This window comes from Cupressus sempervirens, chromosome 8 (assembly GCF_028749045.1).
Source record: "Cupressus sempervirens isolate cs-2001-9-10 chromosome 8, ASM2874904v1, whole genome shotgun sequence".
Taxonomy (NCBI): domain Eukaryota; kingdom Viridiplantae; phylum Streptophyta; class Pinopsida; order Cupressales; family Cupressaceae; genus Cupressus; species Cupressus sempervirens.
This window is the reverse complement of record NC_143125.1, coordinates 446,080,102-446,107,034: the sequence shown is the minus strand read 5'-3', so window position 1 is coordinate 446,107,034 and position 26,933 is coordinate 446,080,102. Positions and strand designations below refer to the sequence as shown.

General features: G+C 41.0%; 1 protein-coding gene across 1 annotated transcript in view; it reads right to left on the bottom strand.

Moving 5' to 3' along the window:
• The window catches only part of LOC149543133 (uncharacterized), a 327,129-nt gene that overhangs the window by 216,707 nt on the left and 83,489 nt on the right, over window positions 1-26,933 (bottom strand). The gene's annotated exons all lie outside the window — the stretch shown is intronic.

Genomic DNA, 26,933 nt, shown 5'->3' with positions numbered 1-26,933 from the left:
AGCGAAGAGGATATGATGCCATTCTGGGCCGAGGGTGGCTAATACAAACCAAGGCAAAGCACGATTGGAAGAAAAATACTTTATCACTCGAAAGCAAAGGCCGGAAGTATGTCATCGATCTACACGCTCAGATAGTTGGAGAAGAAGCTCTATCGTCGGATTCCGAAGGAGAAGATGATGAGAGGAGGCAGAGTATGGAACCCGATCAGGAGGGAGTCCTACGATTGGAAGGAGATGACGATCTGGATTCAGTAAATGGTCTTTACCACTGGCAGATAGAGGATTACGAGCTCTTTCCAAGTTGTAATATGCTAAAGATCGACGAAGGTAAGAAGGAAGAAGGAAATGAATGTCCGAAGGAACACAGAGAAGCCGAAGGAGGAAATGAATGTCCGAAGGAACACAGAGAAGCCGAAGGAGGAAATGAATGTCCGAAGGAACACAGAGAAGCCGACGGAGGAAATGAATGTCTGAAGGAACATGGACAAGCCGAAGGAGGAAATAAATGTTCAAAGCAACACAGAGAAGTCGAAGAAGGAAACGCGGGTATGACTGAAGCTGAAGGACAGAACATACAGTATGAATCCAAAAGAAGGAAAGATTCTACTGTACGATTGTGCAGGAAGAAAGTATTACGTCGAACCACAGATATAGCAGAAAGGTACCAGCAGCAAGGAAGACACAAGATACGGTCTGCACAGACAACAAAGAGGAAGGGTTCAATAAAAGTTGTAGCAGTACAGAGTGAATTTGTTATTGACGGACAGAAGGGGCAGCTGACAGAGTCCATGGTAGCGAAATTCGGGAACAAACTAGGCGATATGGAGATGACACAGAACAGGTGTAGCAGGTTTCAACTCGGACAGTGGGATGAGATCAAACCAGGCAAGTTCAAAGTTAAGTGGGTCGGGCCATATCAGATTCGGGAAGTAGGGGACAATGGAGCAATAAAATTATGGACTTTGGGTGGACAAGAAGTGCTTCACGCTGTGAATGGCTCGAAGCTGAAGGTATACCACGGCCAGAAGACTTCTGCGTCAGGGAATGGCCTTCGGGCGACCCCTTCGTCGTTGCAGACCGATGATGCTGACGGTCGAAGGGAAAACTAACTTTGCTATTTAAAAAAATAAAAATAAAAAATAAAAATAAATAAATTTAAAAATAAATAAAAAATAAATTTTAAAAAAAAAAAAAAAGCACTGTACAGTTTCTGGAAAGTATCGTACGGTTTCATAATTGCAGGGGACAACAACGTACGAGTTTTCATCTGAAGGGAAAAGGAAGTAACATACGGTTTTTCATATCTGAAGGAGGGCGTACAATTTTTCAGACAATTTAATAATTGCAGTACGGTTTTCTTAAAGACAATGTACGGATTTCATGTTTTTAGTACGGTTTTTTAAGAATGTACAGATTTCATGTTTGTAGTATGGTTTTTTTAAGGCAATGTACGGATTTCATGTCTGTGGTACGATTTTTTAAGAATGTATGGATTTCATGTTTGTAGTACGGTTTTTTAAGAATGTACAGATTTCATATTTGTAGTACGATTTTAAGACAATATACGGTTTCCATCTTGAAAGTTGATGTACGGTTTCCTGTGGTACGGCTTTTCCTTGCACTAAACGGTTTTTAAAAGTTGCATTTTCTAACACTGAGACCACCGTACGGATTTTGATAGCCTTAGAAGATTAACGTACGGAATTTGGAGCCAAATTTTGTTATTTTCCATCGTACGGATTTTGAAGACTTGGTGGGATATTGCAGTACGGCTTTTCCAGAAGATTGAAATAGTGAAGACGCCTTCAGAATTGTTTCATCAAAACCCGTGTGCGTGGCAGCTCCAGGAAGGAGGCATCCATATGCAATTAGCAGACAGTGTCAAGATTGAAGCCGTACGGATTTCATCACAGAAGGGTGACAGGAGGTTTTCTATAAATAAAAAAAAAAAAAGACGACGACAGAATCAAGTTGTTCAGAATGAGTGACAGATGATGCCAAAGGGAAGGGGACGCATCCGTGGTTGCCAGAAAGAGTGCAGAATCGGCAGATAATGACAGAAATGGTGTGTTCCGTGCATTTTTGTGTAGATTGTGAAGTGCTAACAGGACCCTGCGAGGGCGTTGCCCCCTGGACCCCCAGTCGTTGCAGATATCAATCGTGGGAGTCTGACCAGTTGAGAAGACTTAGAGATGCTGCAGGCCTGGAGTGTCTGTGTACTAGAGGCACTGAGAGTAGGTGTTGGTCGTGAGGCTGTCTTGGTGGATGCGTAGAGAGCTCGGGAGGAGCTGATCATCCAGTTGGAGGCAATGCAGCGACACTTGGTTCAGTGTACTCGAAATTGGAAGGCAGAAAGCGGCATAGGTGGCTGTCAGGGTCAGATGTCAGATTGGCTAAGGTGACAGTGTTGAAGAGCAGTTAGTCAATCAATGTATTTTGGTTGTTGATTTGTCTCAGAGATTTTGGAATAGTCGTCAGGAGACGACTTTTCTTTTTGGGGGGGATGATGTCGTTGGTAGAAATTGTGTATCGGCCGACGGGTCCCTTCGGAAAGGAAATTGTGTATCAGCCGACGGGTCCCTTCGGTAGAAATTGTGTATCAGCCGATGGATCCCTTCGGAAAGGTTTTTATGTAACGACATGTATGTGGCCGACGGACTCCTTCTGAAAAGTTTTTCGGAAAGTATTTATAACCCCTTCAGGAAGCATTGTATTCATCTTATCAGGAGATATCATATCATCGAAGCATAATGTAATGTTCTGGCATATGCGAATAATAATAAGAATTCTGTTGTTTGCTGTTCATGTTTGTATTCATTGTCTGTTTATTAATTAACCTACGCGGTAAACATGAGAGTTTGTAGTTTTAGCAACGAGTCATATACTCTTCCAAGGTATCCTATCAACAAGATCATCCTTATGGAGTTAGCACGGAAGTCGATGGTGGTACAATCTTCCTTGCATAGGCTAGGTGTTGATGTTTCATCAAAGAATCCTCTAAAGATTGGCAGCTATTGACTGGACACGATACCAAGGCCAAGAACATGGAGTTTAAATTCCAAAGGATCACTTTGAAGAAGTTCATGTCATGTGCTTGTTTTGATCAGAGGCTTGAATGATAAAATCAAAAAATCCTACATTCATGTTCATTGCCTTGAAGACCCTTGGGTTGATCTTGACATTTTTCGGATGGACAATTGTCAGTTGAGCCTTGAGCAAATTGTGGACTTCAACCTCACGATGATCCCTGGAGGGTTTGAAGATGATGATCAAATCCTGGATCCAAGATACACTAAGTATCATCTTGGTAGGTTGCCTATCCTATCTACATCCTACTCATCCAAGGAAAGCGTTTCCATATGGGATCATTTTTAGCGTATTCTCACCAACATAAATATTTGGTTGAAGAAAAGAGGGTTGAAACCCATAAAGGTTAAGCTTGGAAAATATTTTGATCTAGCTGGTCTGATTAGTCTTAGGGTTGAAATGAGAGGCAAACAAAAGGATGGCACGAAATCTTCGACAACAACCGTTCCAAAGCTCACCATCAAGGGTGACAAGGCAAAGAGACATGTGGTTGAGTTGAAATCTACAAAACCTTAGAAGATTCACATTGATCTTAGTGATGGTAAGCTTCCTCCTCCAACAAGAAAGTGCACTCTAAGGAGACCTCCTTTAGCAGAAGTATCAGTTGCAACCACTATTCCTGATTCTATGCTAGCCTCAAATGAGTCGGCGGATTCGCCCCTACAGTCGTTGCCATGGACACTTTTCCTCTTAAGCCAACACCATTTAATGTGGATCCAACTACGATCACACCAGCTATCCCCATCTCTTTAGTTGCTCCTGACATTCTAATAGTGGAGCAATATCACAACTTTGAAAGTATGTTTGACACTTAGACTATCTCGATCATTAATGTCACAGTTCCACCCTATGTCAAAGGGTTCGCCGAATTTTCAGCTCGAAATTCGAAATTCGGCGAACTCTAAAAAAAAATTAAAAAATTCATAAAATTCGCCTCAAGTTCGTACGGCCAATATTTTGTTGTCGTTTTTCAGAAATAATATTTTATTGTGGGGTCGTTCTAGGGTTTTCGACTTTAAAATGTAATAAATAAACACTGTCGGTCGTTGTAACTACATCACGAGTGTTTTTGGTGTTCGCTTTCGAAGTTTTTGAGGCTTCTGAAGTTCTGAGGCGAATTCCTGAGGCATCATCCACTATGGAGGGCAGAAACACTGTTGAAAAATCGTTTGTAACCGCTGGAGGCTGGAGGAAGATCGCTGGGGGCTAGCTGCAGGCTGGAGCAACTGACCGAAACCCTTTCAAACTTTAGACGGAGGCTCACGCGGACGGCAGACGGACGTTCACGCGGACAGCAAAGGTAGGCATCCGCATAATGTTCATTGTTCTATAACTTGTTGCCTGCAACGGATAATGTTCATTGTTCATCATGTTCAGCAAACTTGCAAAGTATTTTAGGTTTGATAAATGTTTTATGCCTCCTTTCGCTAAACTTTTTTAAGTTTTATAAATGTTATGATTTTACTTATAAAGTTTTAAAGTTATGTTTTAAAAATATTATTTTTTATTATTATTATTTTATAATGTTATGTTTTCAACTTTGTTTATTATTAAAAGTTCTAAAAATATCATAATACATAAAGTTAAGCTATAAATATTAGAAGTAAAACAATAATAGAATATTTTAATAAAACAATAATAGATTATTTTAATATAAAATATTAAGATTTTAAACATCACGTAATATTAGATTTATATTTTAATATAACAATATTTATCATAAAACAATAATAAACAATAGGATTTTATATATATTAAACTGTTATATAAATATTTAAATTAAAATATTATATTTATTTTCATAAGCTTTTAATATTTCCTTTGTATAATTATTTAATTTTGTATGTATTATTTATTTTTAAAGCAAAGTGCAAAATAATTTGACTTAATATCATTATTTATTTTTAATAATAAATATTATTTATTTATTTATACTGTCATTTTTATTTAATATTTATTATTTGTATATAAAATAAAGAACTAATGTATATTAAAACATAGAAAAAGTATTATGTACTTACTTTATATTTTAAAACAAATAGATTACTCAAGTGGTTTTGTTTTGTTAGATTTAGATTTTACTTAGTTGTTAAAAGTTTAATATTTTTTAATTTTAGAATTTTTTTTTTTTTTATAAGAGTTTAAAAAGATTATTTTATGTATCTAGTTAATTAAAATGAAGTTTCGTATTTGTTCATGTTTCATTATAGAGTTTGAATTAATTACTTCTTATATTTCCTTTTAATGTCTTCAAGAAAATATCGAATGCTTTTTAATATTAATTTTCTTTTGCATCATGCAGGTTGTAATTGAATGGCTCCCAAAAAATCAAAGTCTGAAGTATGGAAATATGTGACAAAAGATGGTGCTAAACTCTATTGTACTAATTGTAAGAAAGATTTTACAGGAAGCCTAACAAGGGCAAGAGACCACTTACTTGGTATTAGTGGGGGTACAGGAGGAGGTGTTAGAGCATGTCCAAAAGTGACAGATGCAATGGTAGCTGATATAGAGAGAGAACTAGCCCTTATGAATGAAGCTGACAGAAAAAAGATACAAAAAAAACAAAGAATTCAAGAGGATGTGTCTAGGTTCACATCTGTGTCATCCTCTAGTGTTCTCAAGTCTTCATCCACAGGTGCAATAAAAGAGAGTGGAACATTAAATAGCTTTTGGAAACCAATAGAGAGACAAGAGGTGGATGATGCATGGGCTGATTATTTTTTTACGAGTGTTGTCTCATTCAATGCGGCAAGGAATCTCCATTTTCGTAATGCAGTTGTGAAAACAGCAGAGTTCGGTAAAGGCTACACACCTCCATCTTCAGAAGCTTTAAGAACAACTCTTTTAGAGAGGTCCAAAGTCAGAGTGACAGGAAATTTAGATGTGATCAAAGCTTCTTGGAAGGCAACAGGTTGTACTATATTGAGTGATGGGTGGTCAGATATATGTCAGAGGCCTTTGATTAATGTTTTAGTGGCTTCCCCTGAAGGCGTTGTGTTCTTGAAAGTGATTGACACGACCAATCAAAAGAAAACTTCAGCATATATTTTCCAAATATTAGAAGAAGCTATTATTGAAGTGGGGGTAGAAAATGTGGTTCAGGTGGTCACTGATAGTGCAGCAAATTGTGTGGGAGCTGGGAAGCTGATTGTAGAGAAGTACCCACAGATTTATTGGAGCCCATGTGCAGCCCATTGTTTGGATTTGTTGCTTCATGACTTGGCCAAGTTCCTATGGATACATGAAGCAATTTATAGGGGGAGATCAATTGCAAATTTCATTAGAAACCATCGTCTCACCTTGAGTCTTTACAGGAAACATGCATCGAGAGAGTTGTTGAGGCCTTGTGACACAAGGTTTGCTTCATTCTATATCACATTGAGGAGAGTAATTGAAGAAAAAGCAGCTTTGAGATCTGTGATTTGTTCTAATGAGTGGGAAAGTTCAGCACTTTCTAAAAGTGCTAAGGGGAAGAACATAGAGCAAATCATTTTAAACAGCAATTTTTGGGAAAGTGGATCAAAGGTTTTGAACATATGTGGTCCAATTGTTGATGTTTTTCGTATGGTGGATGGTGACGCTCCTTGCCTTGGCATGCTTTATGAAAGCATGGACCGTTGTAAAGAATCCATTCAGAGAGCATTGAAAAATGTGGAAGCAAAGTACATGGAGATATGGGAGGCAGTTGATTTTAGGTGGAAAATGATGCACACACCTCTACATGCAGCAGCTTGCTATTTGGAGCCCAAGTTATTTCGTATTGATAGACAAAGTGATAGTGAAATTATGGCAGGGCTTTATGATGCCATTAGCAAGTATGAACCGGATCAAAGCATTGCAGCTTTGATCAGGGACCAATGTTGGAGATACAAGAAAGCAGAAGGGATGTTTGGAATGCAAGCAGCACAATATGACATGGCACGAGCTGAGGTAACTGGGTATAGATGGTGGATGAGCTATGGGGCGCAAACTCCTGAACTACAACGCTTTGCCATTAGAGTATTGAGTCAAGGAGCAAGTTCATCAGCATGTGAGAGGAACTCGAGTTGTTTTGACCACATTCATTCTAAAAAGAGGAACAAGCTGCTGTCCGAAAAGTTGGGAGATCTTGTCTATGTTCGCAGCAATTTGAAATTGCTCATGAACCAATCAGCAAAGGACTCCACATCTTCTTCACAAAAGGGAATTTCCGAAGACATGGCAACTGGACCTCTAGAGGAACTAGACTTCTTGGATGATGAGCTAAGTAGTGACACTGATGATGATTCTACAGCAGATCAACCAAGTGCTCTCGATAACTTGGAGCTTTTTTGAAGTTTAATAGTATTGACTTTTGACTATAATATTTTGACAAGAACTATCTTCGTACTTTTGCTAATTTTGAGCTATTTGAAGTTCTAAACTTTAAAGTATAAAACGCTGATCTATCTTTTGAATAGTAAAAGAACTTTGTAATCATGATTTCACATGTTTCTTATGGGTTATATCTTATAAATGTGATATCTTTTGTTGTAATGATTTCAAATCTATTTTGTAATCTCAAACTATTCTAATTATATGTTGGATATATTGGTAGACATGAAGAATGTTTTCTATTGTAGTTATGAATTAAAAAGTTCCTTGCATTAAACTCAAACATATAATAATAATGATAAATAACATATTTTTTTGAGAATTACATGAGGTGAATTTAATGTCGAATTTTTTTTCAAGTTTTTTGACTTGTCAAACTTCATCCGAACTTCATCCTTGTCGAACTCGAACTCGAACTCGAACTTTGTGACTTAGGTTCCACCCATGGCATTGATGAATGCTCCATTAGTGTAGTTTGAGCAATTCATGGTAGAAGTCACACATAGTAGCCTAGTTCCAATGGTAATCATGTCTAAGGCCCCAGGTGTGGTAATTACAGTTGGATAAACTAATCTAATATCCACTATGGTTACCATTGTTGCTATAGAGTCTTCTTCCTTTATTCTTCCTTCTTGGCTCACTACAATTACTCAAAAGAGGAAGGAGGAAGAACTTCCACACTAGGACCATGATTCTAACATGGTTACAAAAGCCAAAGCTCCTACGACCAAGAAGACCAAAGTGGTTTCAAGGATCGTAGTGTGTGTTGACAACACCAAATATGCAAAGGAGGTTGAGCCTCTTGTTGAAAAGACAACACCGCGAATGCAAACTAATGATTACAAGTTCATCACAATTGAACTTGACAAACAATCTCATTTGGCTTCTCAATAGGATGCACATGATGCTCTCAGCTTGCTTGTTAGCCGACTGGATGGTTTCGGCGGTATTTTGTATTCTGTAGCCGACGGTCCGGCGGTGTTTCTGTAGCCGACGGTCCGGCGGTGTTTCTGTATTCTGTAGCCGACGGTCCGGCGGTGTTTCGGTATTCCGTAGCCAACGGTCCGACGGTAAATAGTTTGTAACGGATAGAATAATTGTGGCCAACGAACTCCTTCGGGAAGGTTCGGCAGTAGTATTTATATCCCGTCTGGGATCATTTTAAATCATCATTAATCTACTATTGCGAATATAATTCTGCTATTCTGCTATTATTGTCTGTATGTGTTGACTTCTTTACCTGTACGGTAAACATTTGGCCCCGTTGCCTTATGAATCTGGAAGGTGGGAGGAATGAAGATTAATGCCAAATCAGCTTAACAAGGATCGGAATAAGGTGAAGGGAAAAGATGGAATCCGTATTGCGCAAGAGAATTTAATTCTAGCACAGCAAGCCGAACGCCGACGAAGCTTTCAAAAGATTGCCAACGGAAACCGAAGTGCGGAGGAATTGTTGGAGGAGACTCGGCAGCGAGTGGAATTGGTGGAAGAAGCACGGGAGGATTTCTTGAATTTGTGTTCGCCGAGGGAAGAAAATTCAGACGGGAGAGCATCAACTCACACGGCTCGCGATGCCGACGGAGCACGAGCGTGGAGTGACCTCTTCGTCCAGGATAGACTTCCGCGGGAAACAATTTCGGAGGATCCTCCGTCTTCACCAAGGGTTGCAGCTGTCGACACCTCCGGTGTGGGAGTGCAGACTGTCGGTGTGGGAGTACAGACTGCCGGTGTGGGAGTGTCGACCACCGTAGGAGTGCAGACCTCCAGAGTTATGGCGGGACCCAAAAAAAATTACCAAAATTTGAAGGCGATGGTACAGTCGACCCCCTCCGACATTGTAAGACATGTGAGACGATCTGGCAGGCAAATGGAATCACAGATGCCGATGAATGGGCTAGGCAATTTTCGGCAACCCTACGGGGTGTCGCGATTGATTGGTTTTCGGATATGGATCCGCAGAAGCTGGATACATGGGATAACATTAAAAAGGAGTTTTTGGCGGAATTTAAACTCTTACAGGATGATAATGAAATCGTAGCGAAAATTTTCAATACCAAGCAAGAGAAGCACGAAACTGTCCGTGTCTACGCCAGGAGATTGAAAGACTTAATAAACAAAATGGAAAGCAAGCCAGCGGACGGGTTGCAGAAAAGGTGGTTTGTGGACGGCCTACGCTCGAAGTTGCGGAGGAAAATGAAAATTGTGCCACCGTCATCATATGTGGACGCATATAACAGAGCACTGGACCTTGAAAGTGAGCTGAAGACAAAGAAGAAGAAAACTAGCTCCTCTGATTCTGATGACGACGAGCCTGCCGGAGATGATAGTAGCGACGACGAAGGCAGCAACAAGAAGGTTCGTGCCCTACAGAAGGATATGGTTTGCATGATGAAGGAATTTAAAAACATGCAGAAGGAGTCCAAACGCAGTGAGCTGTGGTGCACAAAGTGTAAGACAGACGGGCATACTAAAGGATCGTGTCCAAAGAACCAATTCTGTGACATTTGTCAGATCATGGGCCATTCGACAAAGGAGTGCCCCTTTAACATGAAGACAAGAGGACCTCCGCAGGTGTTTCTCACACAGGAGGCTTCCCCGTCGGATAGTAGCGGAAACACGAATACCGCCGGTGCTACATCTGGAGGATACAAGAATAATAGCAGAGGGCAAAATAACAACAATGCAACCAATAACAATAATGGAAGCCGAAGTCGAACCCAGTATGATGCAAACGGACGGCCGATCGTTCAATGCCGAGCATGTAATTTGTGGGGTCATTTTGCACGAGATTGTACAGCGGCAAACACACCGAAATTATTATGCAGATGGTGCGGACATGGCGATCACGAAGATTCCAAGTGTCCAAAGGCTGGAGTAAACTTGATCACTGTTGGCACGGATATAGAGGAGGTTCTGGCAATTACACGGAGGCAAACAGAGGCAAAGAGAAAAGTGGCGGAATGTAATGTCCCCTCTTTAGTTCGACATGGCATTGATCATGGATTTGCCTATTCCAGACTCTCGTAGGCAAATGGTGTGGAAAGAGAGTCAATTATGTGGATCAGATAGTCATATCTTGCTCTTGAAGAAGTGTTAAGAGGTTATATTTTATCATTATGTGATATTGGGGCCCACATGTTATAATTTTAATTTGAGTTGCACTTTTTATTTTATAAAATTACTTTATTATAAAAAAGTGCATTATAATGAGAAATTATAAAGGATGTTTCTAGAAGTTCTAGCAACTTCTTAGAAAAGTGAATAAATAGAGGGTTGGGCCTCTCATTTGGACATGCTTGGATTGGAGAACTCTTCTACTTCTTCATTGTGAAGACATTTGTGGACTTTGGATCTGCAAATTATTCGATCTTTGGGAACGAATCACTCCCTTGGATTGGCGACTTTGAGGGTGTGAAATATCACCTGAATTGTTGCATAATTGGAGTTGGTATTCAGCCATCTCATTGGAGCTTATTGAGAATTCGTTGTTAGGGTTTGTTTTTGGTTGGAATAAGGATTTCAGATTTGCCCTATCATTGGAGAAGCATTTGACAAGAGTTTGAAGACAGAATAAGTGCATTTTCAGAATTGGCAAAGCAGGGTTCGGAACCACATAATTGCTCATATCTCTTCAACCCCTTGGAGTTATTTTTTTATGGTTTTACAGGGTTACTACCTAACCCTAGGCGCCCATTTTCCTTGCATTTGGGGGTCCCAAAACCCTAATATTATTTTATTTCAGCAGCCGTACAGGTACGGCCTGGTACGGCCTTGCTAGTTTGGGCAGCAGCAGCAAATTAAGGACAGTTTGGGGGTGCGGTTGGAGGTCTTCATCAACGATCAGCAGCAAAACGTGGTGTTCTTCCATAGTTCTTCAAACCAGGTTCTTGCATTCTGAAATATATGCCAATTTTTGGGTAAATTTGCTGTCATACAGTCATTGTAATAATCAGTCCAGAATTGGTAATAAAATAATTTCAGAATTTATTGCATTGTAATTGAAATATAGTTCAATGGCTTTATATATATTGTAATTTTGTGATTATATTCTGAAAGTATCAAATCTGAAATTACCATATTCTGAATATTGTTACTGTTACACGCCAAGTGTTTGACAAAATTCCTAAGTTCAGTTTGAGGGTTTCTGTGGCCTTTATAGAGAGGGTCATTACAGTGGTATCAGAGCTATAAGTCCTGCCATCCTGTGGAGGTCTTATAGGGAATTTGGAACAGCTGGATAGGAGGGAAAGTGTTTGACGAAATGTCAAAACACTAAAATCAAAGCATGCGACAAAGGCCTTATAATTTCCGCAATACCAAAGCAAGACAAGATAGGATTTCAGACCTACAGAGCGAACAGTCTAGCTCATCTATCCAGGTGGACATAGAATCCAGTCATACTGACACACGGGAGGTATTCTTTGATCAAGACTACGACTACAATATGGATAGAGGTGGGAATATTGGTCCAGATCAGCGAGAGGAGAGATTTTTACAGTTATTAGACACTTTGGCATAGGGACAGCGATTAGCAGAACAGAGAGCACAGGAACAGAACCAGAGAATGGAGCTTATGATGCAGATGATGGCTCGACAAATGGGGTTGAACGCTAACATAGGTGGAGGAAATAATCAAAATGGTCACAATCAGAATGAGAATAATCAGGATGAGATACATAATGGAGGCGAACGAATTGGGAACAATTTCGGTCATGCCCCCCAGCAAGCTAGGACAGTGAGTTCGAGGCCTATGATTCCTACATTCCTTCCTAGAGCTCCAGAGCAGCCGATACCAGAACCCCAGATCACTGACATACAGGCTCAGCTAAGGAGAGATTGGGAAGCAGGAGGTCCAGATTTTACAGCTGCAATCACCTTTAGAGAGTATATGGATGTGCGGATGAAGCATATGCCCCGTGGACAAGACAGGACTCAGAACTATGAGCTACGAAAGAAAGTAGGCAAACTACAGTTACCATATTATGATGGCTCAGGGAAGTCTACAGCAAGAGCCTGGGTTCAAAAGCTTGACACATACTTTCAATTGAACCTTATGTCTGAGGAAGAAGCTATTAAGTATGCAGCAATTCACCTGGATGGGTTAGCACACGAATGGTGGCATCATGGTATGATCACTATGGGTCATGCACACATTACCTCATATGTGGAGTTTACGGAGAGACTGATTGAACGTTTTGATAAGAAAGATCCAGAACTCCATTTCAAGGAATTAGCCCAGCTTAAACAGTGGGGCTCATTGGAAACATACATTTCAGAGTTTCAGAAACTTGCAGTGTTAGTAACAGATGTATCTGAACGAAGGCTATTGGTTTTATTTATGGATGGGTTAGTTGATCCGTTGAGAGGGTGGATTAAAGCTCTCAACCCTCCCACTTTACAGGAAGCCATTAAGAAAGCTCATGACATGGATTCCTCTTCAGCTTCTAAAAATAAATTTTAGGCAAAGAGTTTCCCTTCAGGAAAAGATAAGGACAGGAAACCCTTTCATAGAGAGGCACAGCTACCTAAGGAAGAAAGTGAGAGGCTGGACAAGGAGACACTTAATGACTTGCGTAGGAAGAAGCTATGCTTCTATTGCAAAGGCCCGTATGAGTACGGCCATGACTGTCCTATGAGGCCAAAAGGGAAGGCCAACCGGGCAATGTGGGCTTATTATGAAGGCTCAGATTCAGATGGTTCAGAACATCATGATGAGGATCCTGATGAAGCAGAGGGAGAGCAGGAGATAGACAGTGCAGGGCAAAGGCAGGAAACAGAGCTACATTTACAGGAAGCACGACTGTCTAGTATCCAGAGAGAGGGATCTTTCAGACTTCGGGGAGTCTTGGCTGGATAGAAGGTTATTACATTGTTGGACACAGGTGCCACGCATAATTTCATTGATGCACGATTCGTAGAGAAGCGTGGACTCATTACTGAGGAATTCGAGGGACTAAGAGTCAAGGTAGCTGATGGATACACTCTTCGTTGTGACAGGATGGTACGAGACTTACCTTTGCGCTTGAACAACTATGAGTTTAAGGCGGACTATCATGTGGTCAACATGGGTGACATGGACATAGTACTTGGAATGCAGTGGCTACATTCATTGAAGGTGGTTACCCTAAGATTAGAGGATATGGAGATACAATTCGAAATGAATGGTAGGACTCATGTGCTAAAGGCTATCCGTAATGGAGACATCAGGACTATCTCATTTAGGCGGCTGGAGAGATTAACTAGGCATAATGATATAGAGTGGGCAGCAATTTGTACTTTGATACCTACACAGGAGGAGCAACATAAGGCGGAATATCATCCTGATATTCAGAAGTTGAGGATTAAGTACGAAAAGGTATTCAGTGAGATTCCACCAGGCAGGCCACCGGACAGAGGCATTGAGCATATTATTGAGCTGGAGGAAGGTGCTAAACCTATCATGGTCACACCATATCGACATCCAAAGCGACTCAAGGATGAGATCGAAAGGACCATTGAGGAGTTGCTAGCGATGGGGCACATCCGACCCAGTAAGTCACCTTTTGCATCTTCTGTTGTTTTGGTAAAAAAGAAGGATGGAACGCTTCGGATGTGTATTGATTACAGGGCATTAAATAAGAGAACCATTAAGAACAGGTATCCTATTCCTCGCATTGATGAGTTGATAGATGAATTGCATGGGGCCTGTTATTTCACGAAAATTGATTTGAGATCAGGATATCACCAGATCAGAGTCCGTGAACAGGATATTGAGAAAACTGCTTTCAGATGTCATTGTGGGCACTTTGAGTTTGTAGTCATGCCTTTCGGCCTGACCAATGCACCTGCCACTTTCCAGTCCACTATGAACAGAGTTTTCCACCATCAGTTGAGGAAATTCGTGTTGGTGTTTTTTGATGAAATTTTGATCTATAGCCGATCATGGCAGGAGCATCTAGAGCATTTGGAGACGGTGTTGAGCATTCTACAGAAGGAGTCCTTGTATGCAAAGGAGTCCAAATGTGACTTAGGGATGATCGAGCTGTTATATTTAGGACACATCATTAGTGCAGAGGGAGTGCGGATGGATCCTGAAAAGATTCGCGCTATTGTTGATTGGCCTCCACCAGAGAACCTTACACAGTTGAGGGGGTTCCTTGGTTTATGTGGTTTTTATCGCAGGTTTGTCAGTGGCTACTCACGACATGCAACTCCCATGACAGATTTACTGAAAAAAGGGGAATTTGTGTGGACTCAGAAGGCACAGGACTGTTTTATGAGATTTAAGGAGATAATGACTACGTGCCCAATTCTAGCATTACCTGATTTCACGAAGCCATTTGAGCTTCAATGTGATGCATCTGGAGAGGGAGTAGGTGCTGTACTTATGCAGAATAAGCACCCCATAGCTTATGAGAGCAGGAAGCTCAGAGGCCCTGAGCGTTCATTCAGTATATATGATAAGGAGATGTTGGCCATCATGCATGCTTTGGCCAAATTCAGACAATATCTTGTGGGTAGCAAGTTTTGTATTAAAACTGATCATAACAGTCTGAGGCATTTCTTGGGACAGCAGGACCTGAATGATCGCCAACAAAAGTGGGTAAGTAAGTTGCAGGCATATGATTTTGACATCTCATATGTCAAGGGAACTCAGAATGTTGTTGCAGATGCTCTATCTCGAAGGCCACACCTCACTCTTATGGTTCAGATATCAGAGGATTGGCGACACTTGATTATAGCAGAGTATGCCAGGGATACATGGGCCTCCGATATAGTAGAGGGAACAGTGATTGATACCAGATACACACTTGTAGATGATTTGATCATTTACAAGAACAGGATTTACCTAGTCCCAGGATCGAAGGTTAAGCAACTGATTATGAGAGCACTTCACGACTCACCGACAGCAGGCCATCCCGGGTACTTCAAGACTTACAAGTCGGTTCGAGAGCGGTTCACTTGGAAGGGGCTGAAAGCTGATGTTTTGCAGTATGTTCGAGAGTGTCATGTTTGCCAGCAAAACAAACAAGAACACAGCTATCCGGCAGGGCTCCTACAACCACTTCCGATTCCCGACAGGAAGTGGGAATGCATCTCCATGGACTTTATCACAGGTTTGCCCAAGGTACAAGGACGAGATTGTATTTATGTGGTGGTAGATAGACTAACGAAATATGCTCATTTCTTTCCTATCACCACTACACATTCAGCAGCTCAGGTGGCAGAGGTTTTCTTTCGGGAGGTTTTCAGATTGCACGGCTTGCCTCAGAACATTGTGAGTGATAGGGATAGCCGTTTCATGAGTCACTTTTGGCAGGAGGTATTCCGGTTATGTGGCACGGAGCTTACACCCAGCACTAGCTATCACCCACAAACCGATGGTCAGACAGAAATTGTGAACAAATGGGTGGAAGGGTATTTAAGGAATTATGTGGCAGCTCAGCAGCGAGCTTGGGTCAGATGGATATATCTCTGCGAGTATTGTTACAATACTACATATCATATGACTATACAGATGACACCCTTCATGGCACTTTACGGTTATGAAGCACCTAGTTTCTTGGATTTGTTGTTGAGCGACAGCCGGGTACCCAGTGCAAGTGAATTATTACAGGAGAGTAAGGATATTGTTGCTACCCTCAAAGACAATACTGCAAGAGCTCAGAACCAGCAGAAGCAGTATGCAGACCAGAAGAGAACTGAGCGTAGTTTTGAGGTAGATGATATGGTTTACCTCATGTTGCAGCCATACAGGCAATCTACTCTTAAGAAGAGTGGTGCAGAGAAACTTAAGCCACGCTATTATGGACCATTCAGGATTATCAGGCGAGTTGGTGAAGTGGCTTATGAGTTGGAGCTTCCCGCAGACAGCAGAGTGCACAATGTGTTTCATGTGTCACGCCTCAAGAAGGCGTTGGGTCAGAATGTGGTGCCTTCTGCAGTATTACCTCCTTTAGATGATGAGGGAAAATTGATTTTAGTACCAGAATCCATCCTGGAGAGCAAAGAAAAGCAGCTTCGTAGAAGGGTGATCAGAGAATACTTGGTTAAGTGGAAAGATTTACCTGTTGAGGATGCTACTTGGGAGGGGGAGGCTATTTTGCAGCACCCGGCGTTGAGATTGCTTGAGGCCAAGCAATTTCAGGAGGGGCGGACTGTAATGTCCCCTCTTTAGTTCGACATGGCATTGATCATGGATTTGCCTATTCCAGACTCTCGTAGGCAAATGGTGTGGAAAGAGAGTCAATTTTGCGGATCAGATAGTCATATCTTGCTCTTGAAGAAGTGTTAAGAGGTTATATTTTATCATTATGTGATATTGGGGCCCACATGTTATAATTTTAATTTGAGTTGCACTTTTTATTTTATAAAATTACTTTATTATAAAAAAGTGCATTATAATGAGAAATTATAAAGGATGTTTCTAGAAGTTCTAGCAACTTCTTAGAAAAGTGAATAAATAGAGGGTTGGGCCTCTCATTTGGACATGCTTGGATTGGAGAACTCTTCTACTTCTTCATTGTGAAGACATTTGTGGACTTTGGATCTGCAAATTATTCGATCTTTGGGAACGAATCACTCCCTTGGATTGGCGACTTTGAGGGTGTGAAATATCACCTGAATTGTTGCATAATTGGAGTTGGTATTCAGCCATCTCATTGGAGCTTATTGAGAATTCGTTGTTAGGGTTTGTTTTTGGTTGGAATAAGGATTTCAGATTTGCCCTATCATTGGAGAAGCATTTGACAAGAGTTTGAAGACAGAATAAGTGCATTTTCAGAATTGGCAAAGCAGGGTTCGGAACCACATAATTGCTCATATCTCTTCAACCCCTTGGAGTTTTTTTTTTATGGTTTTACAGGGTTACTACCTAACCCTAGGCGCCCATTTTCCTTGCATTTGGGGGTCCCAAAACCCTAATATTATTTTATTTCAGCAGCCGTATAGGTACGGCCTGGTACGGCCTTGCTAGTTTGGGCAGCAGCAGCAAATTAAGGACAGTTTGGGGGTGCGGTTGGAGGTCTTCATCAACGATCAGCAGCAAAACGTGGTGTTCTTCCATAGTTCTTCAAACCAGGTTCTTGCATTCTGAAATATATGCCAATTTTTGGGTAAATTTGCTGTCATACAGTCATTGTAATAATCAGTCCAGAATTGGTAATAAAATAATTTCAGAATTTATTGCATTGTAATTGAAATATAGTTCAATGGCTTTATATATATTGTAATTTTGTGATTATATTCTGAAAGTATCAAATCTGAAATTACCATATTCTGAATATTGTTACTGTTACACGCCAAGTGTTTGACAAAATTCCTAAGTTCAGTTTGAGGGTTTCTGTGGCCTTTATAGAGAGGGTCATTACACGGAAGCGCAGGCGGAAATTGCAAAGGCATCGTCGGCGGGGACATCTCAGTTGAAGGATATTACCGGCACCTTGGCAAGGAACTTTGCAGAACAAAACATTGTACGACAGATCCTACAAACGGAGATACCGGTCAAGATAAGTGACCTCCTTCTCACAATGCCCCAGTTACGGACGGCCATTCTGAATCATACACCGTTTTTGAAAGCAACGGAGGACACAAGAAGGGACAGTAGGAAAGCGATGGCAACAGACCCAATGCTGCTGGCACTCACCTTCGGACGGCATCCAGCGGTCGTTGAGATGGGGATTTTGGGAAATGTTTTGACAGAGACAATTGTTGACGGAGGGTCGGGCGTGAATGTGTTGCCGGAGGATACTTGGAAGAAGTTGGGAAAGCCGACGCTGTGGCCACCTGCATTTCAGTTGCTCACGGCAGACCAACATGGAATCAAACCGTTGGGAATTCTGAAAGCGCAACCGGTAACAATTGGTACGCAACCATTTTTATTGGATTTTGTGGTCATTCCATTAAAAAGAAAAGGCTATGATGCTATTCTGGGACGGGATTGGTTGGTGCAAGCAAAAGTACAACATGATTGAAAACGCAATACCCTATCAATGGAGCGCGGAGGCAAAAGATTCATAATTGACCTGCACACGCAAATGGTTGGCGAGGAGGCAGCATTGTCAGATTCTGACAGTGAAGGTGAGAGTGATGACGAAGGGAAGAGGAGAATGGAACCGGATGAGGAAGGAGTATTGAGACTTGACGGAGGATCGAATGACGACGACCTGGACTCAGTGAATGGCCTTTACCACTGGCAGATAGAAGACTACAAACTCTTTCCGAGTTGCAATATGCTAAGGGTTGACGAAGATGAGAAAAAGGAGGAAAATGAATGTCCGCAGGAATGCAAGGAAGCGGAAGAAGGAAAAGCTGCTATGGCTGAAGCTGAGGGGAAGAACACACAGTTTGAACACAAAAAAACAAAAGATTCCACTGTCCGGTACATGGTGAATAGACCGCGCGGAAAGAAAAGGTCACACTGCAGCATAAAATTAGTGGAAGGGCACCGACAGCAAGGAAATAATCCAGTTGCGCGACGACCGCAGGCACAGTGGGCGACAAGGTTGGCACAGAACAAATGTAAGGCGTACTACAGTCAAAATGAAATCAAAGTGGAAAAGTTTAAGGGCAGTTGGGTTGGAACATATCAGATTCGGAAGGTTGGCGACAATGGAGCGATCAGATTATCAACCCTGGACAGGCAGAAGGTACCTCCGACAGTCAACAGATCCAAATTCAAAATATATGGTGCTAGGAAGACTCCATCGCTGTCACAAGATGGCCAGCTGACTCCGTTGTCGTTGCAGAATGATGATGCCTGGAGGCAAAATGGAGGTACCTCTGTCATTTGATGTGTAGAATAAAAAAAAAAAAATTTGAAAGGCCCCGCGGGCAATACCTGCTGGAGGCCCCGCGAGCAGCACTTGCCGGAGGCCCCGCGGGCAAGTCAGATCCCGCGGGCAACACCTGCCGGAGGTCCCGCGGACAAACCAAACGAAGGCCCGGACAAACCAAACGAAGGCCCCGCGGGTAGACAAAAGCCCCGCGGGCAGAGTCTGTCCGCGGGTGGACAAAAGCCCCGCGGGCAATCTATCCGCGGGCTTCAAATTTCCTTGTCCGCGGAGTTCGGAATGTAGCACGTGAATAAAACGAAGGCAGAACGGGAGGAGAATGAAGTTTAGTTTGCACGGATGTGAAAGACTCTGTCCGCGGAAGCAGCTTAAGCTGCGGAGTTCCTTTCCTGACCGCGGGTTTGGCTTTGCGACATTTTTCTTTTCCCATAACACCGAGGAAGCTGATCGGCAAGGTTGGAAATCCTGCAGTTCCTTGATGCATAGTTCCCGCTACCACTTGCTGCTCCGTTTTCACTCTATTGCATATTCTTTTCCTCCCCCGCGGGGTGAGACCTTCTGTAACGGGCGGAGGAGGCAAAACTATAATTAAAAAAATTTAAAAAAAAAAAAAAACGACGACAAAATCAAGTTGTTCAGAATGAGTGACATATGATGCCAAAGGGAAGGGGACACATCCGTGGTTGCCAGAAAGAGTGCAGAATTGGCAAATAATGACAGAAATGGTGTGTTCCGTGCATTTTTGTGTGGGTTTCGAAGTGCTAATTTGGTCTTGGCGACGAGGGGCGCTGCCCCTCGACCCCGCCTGGGACCCCGCGGGGGCGCTGCCCCTCGACCCCGCCGGGGGCGCTGCCCCCTGGACCCCCAGTCGTGGCGGATATTAGTCGTGGGAGTCTGACCAGTTGAGAAGAGTTGAAGTTGCCGCAGGCATGGACTTTCTGTGTACCAGAGGCAGTGGGAGCAGGTGTTGGCTGTGAGGCTGTCTTGGCGGATGCGTAGAGAGCTCAGGAGGAGCTGATCATCCGGTTGGAGGCAGTGCAGCGACACTTGGCTTAGGGTACCGAGGAATTGAAAATAGAGAAAGCAACACAGGTGGCTATCAAGGTCAGCTTGAGGAGACAGTATTGTGTTAGCAGAGGCTACAGATGTAACGGGATGAATGTGGAAGTGATATAACAGAAGCAGATTTCTCTTGTTGAAGTCACTCTATTAATGTATTTTGTTTGTTAATTTGTCTCAGATATTTTGTCAGTCGTCAGGAGACGACTTTTCTTTTTGGGGGTGATGGTGTTAGCCGACTGGATGGTTTCGGCGGTATTTTGTATTCTGTAGCCGACGGTCCGACGATGTTTTTGTAGCCGACGGTCCGGCGGTGTTTCTGTAGCCGACGGTCCGACGGTGTTTCTGTATTCTGTAACCGACGGTCTGGCGGTGTTTCGGTATTCCGTAGCCGACGGTCCGGCGGTAAATAGTTTGTAACGGATAGAATAATTGTGACCGACGGACTCCTTCGGGAAGGTTCGGCAGTAGTATTTATATCCCGTTTGAGATCATTGTAAATCATCATTAATCTACTATTGCGAATATAATTCTGCTATTCTACTATTATTGTCTGTATGTGTTGACTTCTTTACCTGTACGGTAAACATTTGGCTTCTCAATAGGATGCACATGATGCTCTCAGCTTGCTCACCCGAAAGAATGACAAGTTGTGGGAAAGGAAGAAAAGGCTTAAGCAGGAGAATTCTAGACTACAAGACATCATTGAGAAGACGAAGGTGTCTTCTCTAACAGCTGAGTCTTAAGAACACTTAGTGCAAATTGCGAGGAAAACAATAGTTGTGGACAATTGGTGTGATGGTCTCGTGTCTCAAGGATTGAATGTGACCAAAGATTGTTTCAGGATACTAGAACATGTGAGAGATATTTCAGTCAGGTTGAATGAGCTTCTTTCTTTGTTTCATTAACAACTCAAATCTCTTGACGTGGACTTGAATGTATGGAAGACCATGGACAAAGTTGACTTAGATGTTTTGTGTAGTTATGGTATTTTCTCTTCACTAGAGATGTACTATATAATACCTTGCTTCTAATGAGTAATAGGGAAAAGGTGTTGCAAAGCCTAGTGGTTTAGGGTGAAGCAGCAGTACAACATTTGCAAGACCGAGAGAATGATCAACAATGATTTTCAACAACTGGCATGTACAATTATTAATTAAAGTGGAGAACTCCCCAATGAGGGGCTTTTCATAACACAATTTGAGGAAGTGATTCGCCTACGGCTTGGAAAAGAAAATTTCGATTTTGCAGAGATTGATACCCTAGCAAGCTATAAATTTTCACTTCATGACCTACAAAATAAAATAGAAGAATGTCACAGTGTTACTTCAAAGAGCGCAAAAGTTATCTGTAAGTTATCAATTGTTGCACAAAGCACAAGAGAACCAGATACAGCAGTTCTACAAGAGTCATTGCACAAGTTCAGAGAATTCATGGACACATCGTGAAGATCTTTTCGAGTGCTTGGGGCACTTCTTTCTCATATTTTTAAGAAGTCGAAGTCGTTTTTGGCAGATTACATGTAGAAGCAATACCTTGTAATATAAGAAACATACACTTGTATACATGCTTCATGTAATCAAGTTGCAACAGCATTCAATATAAAACCTAGAATAAGTCAAAGTTAGTTTGGATTTTGTTACCTGAATAAGTAAAGTTGGTTGAGGATTTCCCCTTTTCTCTCCACCTTTTTCTCTCCTCCTATTTAAGGGAGAGAGCTCATTGTAAATATCATCTTTTATTGTCTGCAAGAAGACTATACTGAAGTGCTTGTAACTTGGAATTTTTGTGTTTCAAGATACAAAAATTTATGAATTGAATAAAGAAGCAGGTGTTCTCAAACTTGTGTTGTAAAGCTTGAAATTAGTCTTTGTATTCTTAAGTTGCATTGATCAATTTATCTTTTATTCAGTTTATAGTTTATTATTCTGAAGCATTTGAGCATTTGAGCATTTGATTTGGTTTCTTGAAGACTTTGAGTTTCCAAAAACAAAATTGTTCTAGTTTAATAGTGGTTGTAAATACTTGGAACTAAAGAGTTTGTGCTTTAATTTCAAGTATATTATTTTACTTGGATAGTTGGGAAGAGACGTTGTGCTTTGTTATCTACTCACTTTTCTCATCAAAACAGATTGATCGTAAGAGACTTTAGGTTCTTATTGTCAATCAACCAAATCTAATTATAATTGATGTTCTTACATCAACTACTGAGCCACCAGCATTAATGTAGCAATAGGTAGCTTTTGATAAATTGCAAGTAGTTTTTACCATACAATCATTCCTGAGAAAAGAGGAGTTTATCTAGAGAATCACTCATTTGTTAATCTCAGTCAGGTTTATGTTGTAGCCACTTACGGTAAGAAGGGAGTCTCCCCTATTGTTAAGAGGAGAGATTTATCTCACTACACCATTGCCTAAAGACACAATTTTGTAACATGTAGACTCGGTTCCTTACAAAAGATTTAGCCAACAATTTTTGGCGACTCCACTTGGGATATCAAACACATTCAAAGGCCTCACACTTCAGTTTGAAGATTTTGTTTTCTCCATTTATTTACAGGTTGTTCATACTGGAGAGTTTTTTTGTGATTATTCTATATGAGATGTTTATCTTTCCAATTCAGTGGCACATTGTCAGCATCACTGACATTTGTGTTGTTAACCTAGTTTATAATAGTGACATTTGGAGTTCCCATGAGTGGCTTTTGGTACACATTGGAGTTGTCTTTCACAGCCTTATGTTTACCTACTTATACAACTAGCTAGTACTAGAGGATGGTGGATTGATGAACGCCTACTTCTACTGCCAGGATCATGTTAATAAGTTGATTTAGGAACCAAGGGTTGAAAGGATGAATGTTTTCCATTTTGTGGATTGTGATGAGTTGCTTCACTATTTGAGACTTGTTGCAATTGTGATTAGAGTAATGCAGCACGCAAGTGCAGCAGCAATTCTCAGGATGACTTGGGATCTAGGGATCTTGCTAACAAATGAGTTGCATCCTTATATTTGGTTTCACAACATGACATGTTCTGATCTCAGAGATACCGGTATGAGCTCTAGAGTGGATTGCAAATTGGTATGGGATCCTGGTATTGATTGCTTGAGGGCAATCAATCTCAAGGAGGAAGGACTGTAATGTCTCCTTTTGGGACATTAGAAATTTACAGCCGATTTTTTAAAATATTAAAATTGACTTATGGGAGCCTATTCATGGGCCTTTGAGGGTTAATCCTTCTTCTAAGAATATTGTGTGGAATGAGATTGAGGGAAGTCTAGGGGAAGGGTGGATAAAGGTGAATTTTGATGGGGCTTCTATAGGAAACCCAAGGAGTTATGCCACAAGATCTGTGATTTGTGATGCTTGGGATAACATATTGATATTAAGTGGAAAGCAATTGCCAGAAGGAACAAACAATGTGGCAGAATGTTTGGTGGCTATTTTTGCACTTAGGTTGGCTAAGAAGTGTGATAGGAGAAAGATCCTTTTCCAAGTAGACTCTCAGATAGTGATGAATGGGATCGTCAAAGGAAAAATGGAGTCTTGGTTTGAGGATAAATACATAAGAAGGATCAAATGGTTGTTGGAGGATTTCGAAGAGGTTAAAGTTACTCATACTCTAAGAGAGGAGAACTCTATAACAAATAAATGGCCAATGTGATGAACTTTAGATAGTTAAAACTTTAATCTTAATTAATTCCCTAGCTATAATTTATTAGAAAGACTAAACTCAAGCGTTTGGAGTGGTAAGAGTAATGATGCAAAATGCGACATGTTGGATGGACAAGATCGAAGAAAAAGGGGACTACTGGCACATGTGGTGGCATTGGAGGTGAGAAGACTATTAAAAAATGATTGAGTTGGCGTCATTACTTGTGATGTAAGAAGTTGTTGCGGAACTTTCTAGATTGAGAAGCGGATTTAAATAAAGCCCGCATTTAGTTTGTCTTTACTGGAGAAAGTGATTATTTGAACAAAAGTGGATTATGTTAAAATGGAGGCTAACTTATTTGCAGACGAAAAAAAAAAAACAGACTCCTAGCTTCTGTGGTGAGATCTCATAGAGGCGTTTGGAAGTGGTATTCATGGTGGACGAAGAAGAATTCTTTCACATTTTATGCAAGCTTTTTGGGATAGAATATATCAATAAAGATTTTCGTCCTAGGACAAACGTTGGCAATTCTTCGTTGTTCTATGCTTGGGCCTTTCTCAATCCTGAAAGTAAGACTGAGGTGAGGAAAACGATTGACACCTATGTGGAGCCAGTTCGGTGTGGGGGGTTGTAGAGGTGGCTAGAAATAGCAAAAATAGGTAAAGGTTTTTGTGCTAATGAGAACTGGTGGAGGCGAGGCGGGGGTGCTATTGAGGGTTCTAGCCCTTCATGGCTTTCAGCTCTTTAGTGCCTGTCATTCATTGTGTTGGGGAAGCTCATGGAGCTTAGGTGGAATTGTTGCAATTCATCACGTGGTGAGAGGAGGACAACCGCAAACTTGCGGAAGAGAGAAAGAGAAAAAGAAAGCACACTCTAGGCAAGGTTGGCATGAGGAAGCTAGATGATGACACTATGCTAGTGCCACCTGAGCTGGTTCTGGGTCGCAAAAAAGGGAGAGTGGAGACAAAAGGTGGGATAATGGTTAATGAGTCCAGGGAACGGATGATGAGCACATGGGGGCACAATGTTTGATCCTCAAAGTTGTTGATTATCTACTATCGTGCCCATTTTAAGTAGTAGGGCTACAATGTTAATGTTTCTCAATAAGGTATTATGTTTACAGTGTCAACCGATGTTTGTTCTAGGGTTGGTGGGTTTTCTGTGGCTACAATGTTAATGTTTCTCAGTAAGGTATTATGTTTACGGTGTCATCTAATGTTTGGTCTAGGGTTGGCGGATTTTTTGTGGCTACAATGTAAGGGCATAATGTTTATATCTGGATTTTAGGCCTTCTTTGAATTGCAATAATTTATGCTTATACATTACTAAAGTCTATATCAATTATAAGAAAAAAATGACTTATGGGGGACTTCATCCAAATTTATTAAAAGTCAGTTTAATATTATTATGAAGTGGGTTAGTAAGAAACAAAATGGCAAGACAAAGAGACAAGAAGGGGAAGTCGAAGAGTCACAATTGGATGCTTTAAAGGAAGCAATGGAAACTCATTTGGTATGTTTGGATGATGATTTTGGGTATTGAGTTTCTCTTGGAGAAATCTATGAAGTCCCTGAGGACAGAAACATTAAGGATGCAAACTCGGTTGAGCATTAGAGATGAATTCATAAGGGAGTTCACATTGGAATGTTACCCGGGTGCGCGCACCTGGGTCAAAAACTCCACGCACCGGGTGCGTGTACGTCCCTAGTGCAGGTACTTCGCGCACCCGAGTACCCCCACCGAGGCCAAAATGTTGCCACACCGGTCAAAGCACCTAGGTGAGACGCGAGTGCATCTTGAGTGCAGGGATGCGCGCTTGGGTGCGTATGGGGTGCGCAAGGGGTGTGGCCAACATGTTGCATGAAAAGTAAACCAAAAAAAAAAGTTTTGTTATTATTTTTAATATATTTTTTAAGCATGAGAACTATTTTTATTCATATTTGAACAATGAATTTTGAATCTTTCATCTTTGTCATTTAATAATTTGATAGTCATAGGTTGACTTACATGGTACCCCGTACTATGTAGGGTTTATATTTTTCATTTATCATCATTATTATGTTTAAAAGTTTTAGTATTTATAATTTTACTAAGTTCAATGGTTATGAAGTTTCAAGTTTCAAGTTTGAACTAATGCTTCGTGAATCGCATTTCAATTTTCTATATTCAACTATATTTGATAAGTTATATTGAAGTATCATTTCATAATTAACATTTTCAGTCATATATGTATACTATGCAACTCCCCCCCCACCCCCACCTCCGCACCTTGCCGCCATCCCCAAACTGAGGCCCTTTTTTTCCACACCCGAAACTTGTCTCGACGTCCCCCCCCCACCCCTGCGCCGGTGTAACCCTAGTTAAAGGTTCTTTCTTAGTATATCCAATCTGACTGTAATACTGTATTTAAGATTGGTTTTGGTGTTAAATGGTTATTGTATAGTTGGTTTATGTTGTTGGTCTTATTTGCAAAAAAAAAAAATTATTACATCCTGAAATTTGTTTCTGAAAAAGTTGGGAAAAATATCCAATGGGATATTACATAAATCTTTGAACCAAACTGCAAAAAATGAATCACACTTTTGAATCCTTGTAAAAGGTATCTCCCTGTAATCATCATATAGTTGGAGTAAAGAAATACTTCACAAAAATACAAAATAAAAAATATCTATGTTTGTACCTCCAACTTGGTTATAAGATTTTGAAATTTTCAATAAGAGTTCAGTTCGAGTCTCATACGTTTTGATCAAAGAATTAGGATGAATGCTATGAAAACCAGGGTTGCATGGGTGTATGGGGGTACTTGAGTACTTTGGGTGCAGGTACAAGTATGGGTACAACTATTTTCCAAAACAAGGGACAGGAGCATGTGGGTATGCCTAAATTATTTTTAATAGAACTTTGATATGTTATAGAAAATCTGAAAATCTGCTATGAGTTAAACACTGAGCTTTTGAAACAAGAAATCTGAAAAATATGATTCATGAGTCCTAATATATATGTTGA